The sequence below is a fragment of the Lonchura striata genome, chromosome 3 (genome assembly GCF_046129695.1).
Source record: "Lonchura striata isolate bLonStr1 chromosome 3, bLonStr1.mat, whole genome shotgun sequence".
Lineage (NCBI taxonomy): Eukaryota > Metazoa > Chordata > Aves > Passeriformes > Estrildidae > Lonchura > Lonchura striata.
The window spans coordinates 115,167-124,495 of NC_134605.1; the positions used below are offsets into that span (position 1 = coordinate 115,167).

General features: G+C 54.7%; 1 protein-coding gene across 2 annotated transcripts in view; it reads right to left on the bottom strand.

Moving 5' to 3' along the window:
- SLC8A1 (solute carrier family 8 member A1) overlaps nt 1-8,476 on the bottom strand; it is a 110,770-nt gene extending 102,294 nt beyond the window's left edge. For both annotated transcript variants that reach the window (XM_031504207.2, XM_021538614.2), the window contains exon 1: nt 8,400-8,476. The gene's annotated coding sequence lies outside the window, so the exon portion shown is untranslated. The remainder of the gene's footprint in view (nt 1-8,399) is intronic.
- Nucleotides 8,477-9,329: the final 853 nt, after the last annotated feature.

Here is a 9,329-nt window from a genome sequence, read left to right on the forward strand (position 1 = left end):
AAGACACTGCAATGATGGATCAGAGCCCTCTCCTCCGTTTGCTTTTATTTATAGATGCTGCAGCAGGATTATTGCTCTGGAAGAGTAATACTGAGAATTTATCAAGACAGTTTCATATAAATGGCATTTTCTCACCAGGAATTGTTGGTCTGCCTCCAACCCCTCACTCCCTGGTATTCTAATTAAGAAAATAAAAAGATACATAGTGGAGGAAGTGAGCAAATCAGAGAGCTGGGTGGTAAGAACAGATAAATTGAACAAGAAAAAGCAAGTCTCCTGTAGGAAGACAGATTTAAAAGAAAGATGTTTGCATTGGGAATCCTGCTAATGCTACAAAAAAGCTCTTACTACCAGACTCATTGCCCCCTGAGTGTAGCACCTGGGTACCTTCTGCTTCCCCAAATGTGAGCTGTAGCAACCGCTTCCAAGCCCAAAGTGAAAAAAATGCAAGCATGATGTTTGTAAAGAGGAGCACCTTGTTGCACACCCTGCAGTGGATGGCTGAGCTGAAACAGATGTGCATTCACGGTCACTGAGATTTAGTGAAGCATGAATTAGTCACCCAACATCTGTACCCATGTCTGACACTGCTCCAAACCAAGTCATGGAGACATTTGATAAAGGGGCTGTCAAAACACAGGCTGACTCGGTACCTACTCTTTTAATCCCAGATAGCTCCTAAGTGTAGCTTTGTTTCCTTTCTAAATATGTAGGCTAAAAAAAATTAATGGTGGACATAAAATATTACTCAGTTGCATTGAAGAGAGGGTTCTTCACCCTCTCCTTCTAAAGGGTAGTAGTTTCTTCAGAAAACTCAAGAATATCCACCTGTCCTTGTTCAGTTAATTTTTCTCCCTGTGGCAAGTCATATCCCTGCACATGTACAATTATTTGGAGCAATCAGGCATTGTGAAATCCCCTTGGCAAGAAGAGAAAACAGATGGTTCTAGCAAAAATATTATGCTTTGGGTCACTGATTTAGGTCATGAAGAATAGGAGAGTCCCATCACACTTTGGACCAACTCTCCAGCCTTAAGAGGATTTGTGTACTGGAAGCCTCATTCAGAAAAAAAGACACCCACAAAATCAAATTAATAAGTAATTTGAATTTTATTTACCACGTGTTCCCCCTTTCAAACATTCTAATATAAGATGGGTTTTGTTTTGGTTTGTTTATTTTGTTTGTTTGTTTGTTTGAAATCAAGTCCCATACTACTTTAAACAGGAGGAAAAAAGGCCTAGAGGCTTGCATCTGAGCAATTCATATTTCTGGCATTCCCAACCAGCACTCCATGTACAATTAATATTCTTCCCTCCGATGTCAGGAGGTAAGAAATGTGGAGCTTTTCTGGAGAGGGATAAGAAATGGCTGGAGCTTTGGAAGAGACATCCACCAGCCGTGCCAATGTGCATCCTTTGGGCAGCAGCAGCATCCCCCAACTCTGCTGTACTTCCTCCAGCATTTCGAGGTGCAGTCATCAAGCAAGGTTCACACACCGTGACCAGCTTTCCTGCTTAAGCCAATTCCCAGTGAGGCTCAGGAATTATGAAGCGCTACAAAACGCTTGGCCACAACATGCTAGTTACACACATGCAGCCAGAGCCTGACACTCAAAATATCTCCGAGAAGCACCTGCTATTAAATCATCAGCATTTCTTTATTTGCACAATCCAAAATAAACAGCTTGGTCCCCAGAGACCCTCTTGCTCTGCATTTGCCGACAGGCTCGGCTCATAGTCAGCACAGTGTGGCACAGTGTAGGGATATTCCCAGAAACATCACTTCCAACATGCTGTAAGGAGAAGCAAGGCTACCTGAAGGGCAGCCCTCCCTCCAAACCCAACTTTGTTAGCTTTTCATGAAGGTCCCCATTGCATTTCCCATCCCGGCCATCAGAAAGAAAAGCGTGTGCAGCAGCTGATGCACAGAGCAGGCTGGCAGCCCTGGCAAGCCCTGCCTGGTGCTCCTGGCCTCGCTGGCACTGCCCCAGTGCCTCTGGGGACAGGGGAGCAGGGCAGCACAGGCCAGGGCCACAGCCTGCTCTGTCTCAGGCTCAGTGCTGGCCTCGCCGTGCGGTGAAAAACCCCAAAGTGCTGTCCCAGGCCAGCACTGCCCTGCCCAGAAGCACCACCTGGTGCCCAGGGACAGCACCCGGAGCCCTTTTGACCACTGCAGGAGGGGAACTGTGCTGGTGCTGCTGGAGAGCTCTCAGGGAGAGCTCAAACTAACCAGGAGAGATGGAGCCCAGCCTGGGTTCTCCTGAGCCCCTTTCCCTTTCCAGACCCGCTCCACAGGGGTGCCAGTGGGTGTTTCTGCACAGGCTGGGAGGAAAGCCTGCGAGAGGCTCCAAAACAAGCTCAGTTTAGATGGAACTCCTGGCCAAGGGCTGTCAGTCCAGCCTTTCTTCCAGCCCTAGGTGCTGCAAAACCCCAGCAGGGCAGTGCTGTTGCCCACAGCAGGGATGGCAGGGTTGCAGAGGTATTTGCCTCCCTGCTGGACATAGAAGCTCTAGGCTTTACAAATTGGTAGGAGAGAGCTCCTGCTGCCAGCTCGTGCTCCTGCCCCCCAGCTGAGGAGCTGCCAGATGGGGAGGAAACAGCCTTTTAGACTCTGCTCTGATCTTTCCCTGGCAGCATCGATCCTTCAGGCTGCCTGGTTGCTGCATGCAAAGCGAGCCTGAAAGCTGCTCTGCATTTAAAAAAAGCACAGCTTTTTCTTTGCAGCACCCTCCCAAAAGTCCCATCTCCATCAGGGCACTTCAGCTTTGAAATACTCAATGTTAGTTTATCCCTATTATTTTCCTAAAGCTTTGTATCTCACACGGGTCTATGACCACTTGCAATACACTAGAAGCACCATTATTTTTAAGAGTGCTAAAAAAATCATTGCTGGACCAGACACTTTCATTACAGAAGGACTGGGCAAGAGGGAAATGGCCTGGGCTCAGGAGGAATGAGTGGCCACACAAAGAAAGGCTTTCCATGTGGAAATTCTTTTGCAGCCCCCCACAGCAGAGGTGCACAGAGCAGCTGTCACACAGCATGCTCACACCATTGCAGCCACCGCTGCAGCCACCCAGCGTGCCCGCCCCACTGCGACACCATCACCTTCACCATGAACGTCACTGCTGCCAGTCCTGCCAGCGTGCATGGCAGAAGGTGTCCCCAGAGCTGTGTCACCGCCCTGCAGGCGGCTGGAGCAGCATCTGAACCCACAGGCTGCCTGGTCGCTTGCTGGGGATCAAAGTTTGCTCTTCACATCAGAGTGGCTGCTCTTCAACTTGACGTGGAACACAGCCAGGAGCCTGTTGCAGCACCACGGGGATTCCCAAAGAGTCTTTTCCCATCCTACAGTCAGAGCTAGACAAGAGAGGACCTTTTCCTAGCAAGAGTGCACTAGGGAGAGACAGGGAAGACAGCTCAAGCCACCCTTTTCTGGTGTCACAGGCTGGAGGAAGATGGTGTCCCTTCAGCCAGAGGAGCCAAAAAGTGACAAAGAAGCAGCTAGTGGTCACTGCAAGGAATAGCCAGCCTGCACAATAGAGAAATGGGGGATCAAAGCAGCTCAGCTGCTCCCCACCCTGTCCCAGGGGAAAAGACAGCAGCAAGCCCCAAAAAAACCGACTTTCTCCTAGCCCATGATCAAGCCTGAAGTCCCCAAGTTACAGCACCCCTTCCCCAGTTTCTCTTGCAGGGGAAGAAGAATCCACTGCAGTCCTCCTGGGAAGAAGCACTGCATGCATTGCCTCCATGCGTGGCACTTACAGCCACGGCCCCGTCTCTGGAGGAACAGGAGCTCCTCCTCTGCTGCTGCCCCTGCCGGGCTGTGCCCAAGCCCGTGCTCCTGTGCCTCCCTGCAGCCAGCAGCCTGCTCTCCAGCACACAGCTCGGGCAAAGCCTGCACTGGGAAAGATATGGCTGCAGGGAAAAACAACCCAAACAAGCCATCTGGTCTCTGGCCATCACAGGTCCAGCTTCTTGCAGCCAAGGGACACAGAGCAGATGCCAGTGGCCCTGCAAGGAGAGACAGGGTGCTGGGAGAGCTGTCTGGGCAGCCACAGGCTCCGCCGGCTTCGCCTCCGACCTTGGTGCTGAGCCCATGGCACGGCTTTGGTAAAACCGAGCTCCTGACAGCTGTGAATTTACCTGTCAGGGCAGGAGAAGGACCCCACACTGGCTGTACATGCAAACCGTGCAGAGAGCTGCAGAGTCCAGAGCCTGTGTTGCCACTCAGGGCAGTGTAGCGTGACGGCGCCTTCGACGCCGTTTGGAAAACCCTTGGCTCGCTTCCCTGCTCTGGCTCTGCCTGGCTCCTGCTCCCTCTCCCCCAGCCCTGCCACTCCAAAACAGGCACAGCCCGTTGGCATCCCCTACCCATCGCCCTGTAGATCTCCACACCAGGAAAATGATTTCCAGGCCATCAGCATCCTGATTGCATCAGTACAAAAAAACATCGAAACCTTTCCAAATATAGTCAGAGGCACAAGCCCTCCATGAAGCCGATCAAGTAAAACACACATCAGGCCACCCTGCTTTCTGTAAGGGACATTAAAAAGTAAGAATAATTATCAGTCTGCCACTGATTTTTCCAAGTACCCTATCTCTTCAATGAAACATCCAATCTCCTTCCACAATTTCCCCAGCAACTTTCCAAAATAAACGGACAAATAGAGAAAATAAAATATCCCTGATATAAAATTTCAACTGCATTTGGATGAATTTGGGGGCAGCTTGCAGAAAATGAGCTTGGAACTGTTAATCAGGGAGATTACAGTCTTGCTTTTCACACATGGAGACCAAGTGTCAAGTTGTCCCTTTCTCCCACGACTCGAGATCTCAGCTAGGAATATGCCAGGAAACAAGAAGCAAGGGGGAAATGCCACATTTCTCTGGGACTGGGGTTTGCTTGTTTGCTTGTTTGTTTGTTTTTCAAACAACTGTCTTCCCACTTGCTGCTGTCTTCAGAGCATTTCTTTACCCTTACCGCCTGCCTTTGGTCTCTTCTTTATCAAGCAGCATCAGGCCCTTTCCTGTGATTCCTCTTGGGTCGCTGATGCCTTCCTGTCTGCCTGTGCATCTCCCTTGCTGCTTTAAGCACAGGCTGCCCGTTCGCCACGAGCCAGCCCTGGGGCTGCCTGGCTGGCAGGCTCCTGTGTGATCCCAGGGCAGCCCAGCACCTCCCTGTGCCCCCTGTCTCTGTGTGAAATGGGAAGAGCATCTCCTCTGAGTGCTGGGAGAATAAAACACTGCTAATGAGCCCGAGCCTCTTGGGCAGCCTTCTGCTTTCCCCTATGCCTGTGTCCTCTCTTTCCTCTGGGACTGTTTTTGCACTGGGTTTTGTAGCTGCGTCTGGGTCTTCTGTCCAGATGTCTGGGATGCTCCCCTGGGCCCTGCAGGAGCAGAAGGCTTCAAGGGAGAGGAGATAAATCCTCATCCCCAGCTCCCTGAGACCATCCAGGGATGAAGAGGTGGAGATGTCCATAGGGATGGGTGTGGGGAAAGACCAATGCAAATGCAGGTTGCTGACGTGATGTTCAATTCAGCAATTCAAGGCATGGTACCAGGCAGGAGCTGGGCAGGTTGGGCTGGGCTGGGGGCTCACCCTGCCATGCTCCCTCCATCTGTGTGACTGCTCCTGGCTGGGGAAGGGTGGTAGCACCTCCCAGCAGAGCCAGGTGCAGAGGCACAGCTCTGGCACGGCTGACTCTAGAGGGAGCTGGATGCTAGTGCCGAGCAGATGGCCAGCTTTTGGACCCCCAGACCTCAGGCAGGGGATTCTACACCCAGGTGTGTGCCAGGCCTTCTTCACCGATCTCAAACACAAGGTCAGCCACCCCTTCCTTCTCTTCAGACTCCCCCACCTTCTCTGTCTCCTCAGGAGCTCTTTGCAGCACCGAATCTCACTTCTATTTGTAGCCAGGTTTCCTAAGGAAGCCAGGCACATGAAATCACAGTTTCCATGTCTGTCTGTCTATTCACATCGCTCCCCCCTCTTTCCAATTTCAGCTGAAATCACCAGAGGGATAGAGATAACAGCAAAAGCCAAGTTCCTCCAAGGCTCCTGAAAGCAGCTGGAGGGATACCACTCGCAGCCTTGGCAAGGGAAAGCCTGTGGTCAGGCAGCTCAGCCCACAGAGGATGCCAGAGGATCCAGAGCACAGCAGCCTGCAGCAGCCCCAGGTGCAGCCAGGATTTGCACAGCTGTGTGCACTGGTGTCCAGGAGCTGGGAGCAGATCCCAGCACTCTGAGCTTGGACAGAGCTCCAGGGTGTTCCCCTGCCAGTCACAAGGAGAGCCACTGGCACTCCTGTTGTCTGTCACCAACCTGTTGGTTGGTTGTCCAGTAATGCTTGGACCTTGTGGGCACTGGGCTTTATTACAGGATCTAATTTTCATGAGGGTGCTGGAGAACAGGGGCTTTTTATCTCTGTGGGCAATCAGGACTCTATCCCCTCAAAACCACAGCAAAAGCCCAAATTCTGACCCAGATGCAACCCCAGAAAATCACAACCCTGAACACCCTGAGCGTATCAGGACACTACAAAAGGCAGAGAAGTGGCTGTGCCTATACAGCATCATTTAAGGTGCTGTACAGAGCAAGGGCATAAACCAAAGTTTGTGCCATGTCATGTGCAGCAGTGCCAGGAGAGAAGCCGAGGCGCAGACTGGGCAGATACAGGACAGTAAGCATTTAAATTTCAGGAGCCATTCACAGCCAATAGATTACAAAAACCTTAAAGAAAGTGAAGGAAGGAGAAGCAAGGAAAGTTTTATCAGGTTAGAACTGTGCTACTCAGGGCTGGCACTCAGGGGTGCTGGACACAGAGGCTACGTCCAACCTCCTCTGGTATCTTGGATGCAAAGCCTGGTAGAGAGGAAGCTCTGACCAACGTGGCTCCTCAGCACTGGCTTAGGAATTGTCCAGTCAACAGAGCTGGTAAGAGGAGTCAGACAGCTTTCCTGGGAGTTGCTGGTGGGGGTTCATGGCTTGGCTGGCAGGTGATAGTCGTAGAAATGCTGCATTATTTCCCTATTTGGCCTTAATGTGTGTGCTGGACGAGGGGCAAAGCTGCTATTGAAGAACCAGTCAGAAGGAAGGGGAGAAAGGAACAGCTAATAGACAGGATCACAAGGAAGGATCACAAATGCTTTTTTTTTTTTTGATCATAGCCATGTCCCCAGCCAAAGCCATACAGCACAGCTCTTTTTTTCCTGGATGCTACCATCACATCAATATGCATGCGTCCCAGCTCCCCTCTTCTAAACAAAAGCACACCCCTTCTCTTTGCGATGGTGACAAAAAGCACTGGAATTCCTAGGCAGGTGCTAGGGGAGCACACAGAGAGCCCCAGCCTCTCTCAGCCTTCGTTTCCATTGCCTGACTTGTGAATTTTCAACATCTGGGACTGGAGGAATGAACAGGTTCCTGCAAAGCGCAAGCGAAAAGGAGCCCTGAAAGCACACGCTTGCACCCACACGCCCGTGACCTTGTGATTTTACTACAGCTTTCATTTTCAGAGCCCGGTCCTCCCCGGTGCTTGCTGCATTTCTGCAACATTTTGGCAGTTTGCTCTCGCCGTGGAGACAGAGCAGAGTGTGGAGTTGTTTTGCGCGGCTCGGCGGGGAGGGAAGCAACAAGGCTGCGAATAGAGAATTAAACTCAAGATGACGGAAGAGCCCCAGCCATGCTTCCACCTAGACAAAGCCTACGTGATGAGCGCTGCTTAATGCCAGCCCTTAATAACGCACGCCGCTCGAGACGAAAATGGGAATTTCGGCGTGCTGCAGGTGCCTCCGAGCACCGGGCTCGGGCGGCGGTCGGAGGCGGGGGAAGCAGCCCTGCCTGCCCGGGGGCGCGCACAGCCCCGCCGGGCGGCGGCTCCGCGCCCGCCGCGCCCGGGGATGCGCCCCAGCCCCCGAACGGAGATGTGCCCAGAACCCCCGGTACGGAGATGTGCCCCAGCCCCCGGACGGAGATGTGCCCAGAACCCCCGGGACGGAGATGTGCCCCAGCCCCCGGGACGGAGATGTGCCCCAGCCCCCGGGCAGGAGATGTGCCCAAAGCCCCCCGGGACGGAGATGTGCCCCAGCCCCGGGACGGAGATGCGCCCCAGCCCCTGCCCGGCAATGCCCGGCTCTCGGGCTAGCGACCCCCGCCGCAGCCGCGCCTCCGTCGCGACATGTCGCGATTGGCCGCCGGCGGAGGGAGAGCCCCTCCGGCCGCCTAAGGAGCCGCGGCTGGGCTGTGGGAAGCGTTCCCGGGTGTGTGCCCGAGTGCGAGCATCCCACCCCCGCCTCCCCCCGGCTCCCGCACGGCCCCGGTCCCCGCGCCGCCCCGGCAGCCTCGCCGGCGCTCGGATGGCGGTGCGGGCGGCGGCGGAGGCCGGGCACGCTCCTACCTGGCGGCAGCGGCAGCGGGCGTCGCCGGGCCGGCTCAGCAGCGGCGGGGCATCGCGGCGGGGCGGGCGGCGGAGCCCCGGTGCGCGGCTGCGGCGGCGGCGGGGACAGACGGAGGGAGGGAGGGAGAAGGGAGGGAGAAGGGAGGGAGGAAGGGAGGGAGGGATGGAGGGATGGATGGAGGGAGCGCGCACACACACACACACACGCACACACACGCGGGGATGCGCTCAGCCGGCCCGCCCCGCAGGCAGCCTCCCCTCCCTGCGCATCCCTCCGCCGCGCTGCGCGGGCAGTGAGGGACCCGCCGTCCCTCCTCCTGGGGAGCCGCTTCAGCCCTCCTCCTCCTCCTCCTCCTCCTCCTCGTCCTCCCGCGGCTGGAAATATTTCCCGAATTCCTCCTCGCATCGAGGGACTTTGAAAGGCAGGGCTGGTTGCGGACCCACCCCCAGCAGCCCTGCCCTCCCCGCTTGGGGCAGTCCCCAGCCCTGCCCTGCCTGCCTCCAGTCCTGCCCGGGACAGTTCCCATCCGTGCCCTGCCTGCCCCCAGCACTGCCCACATCGCCCCGGCCGAGCTGCAGCGTGCCAGGGCGATCCTGAGCCCATTTGCAGCCTTCAGGAGAGATGGACAGAAGGGAAACGTGTGTGTGTGTGTGTGTGTGTGTGTGTGTGTGTGTGTGTGTCTGTGTGTGTCTGTGTGTGTGTGTGTGTGTGTGTGTGTCTGTGTGTGTGTGTGTCTGTGTGTGTCTGTGTGTGTTGTGTCTGTGTGTCTGTCTGTGTGTGTGTCTGTCTGTCTGTGTGTCTGTTGGACAGCAGAGCCTTGCTGTGTCTGCCCCCAGCGTTGCCCATGGCAGCCGTGGGGAGGCAGGAGGTCAGGAGCATCCCAAGGGCCCTGGGCTGATGTTCTCCCCTCTCTCAGCAGGGGACATGGG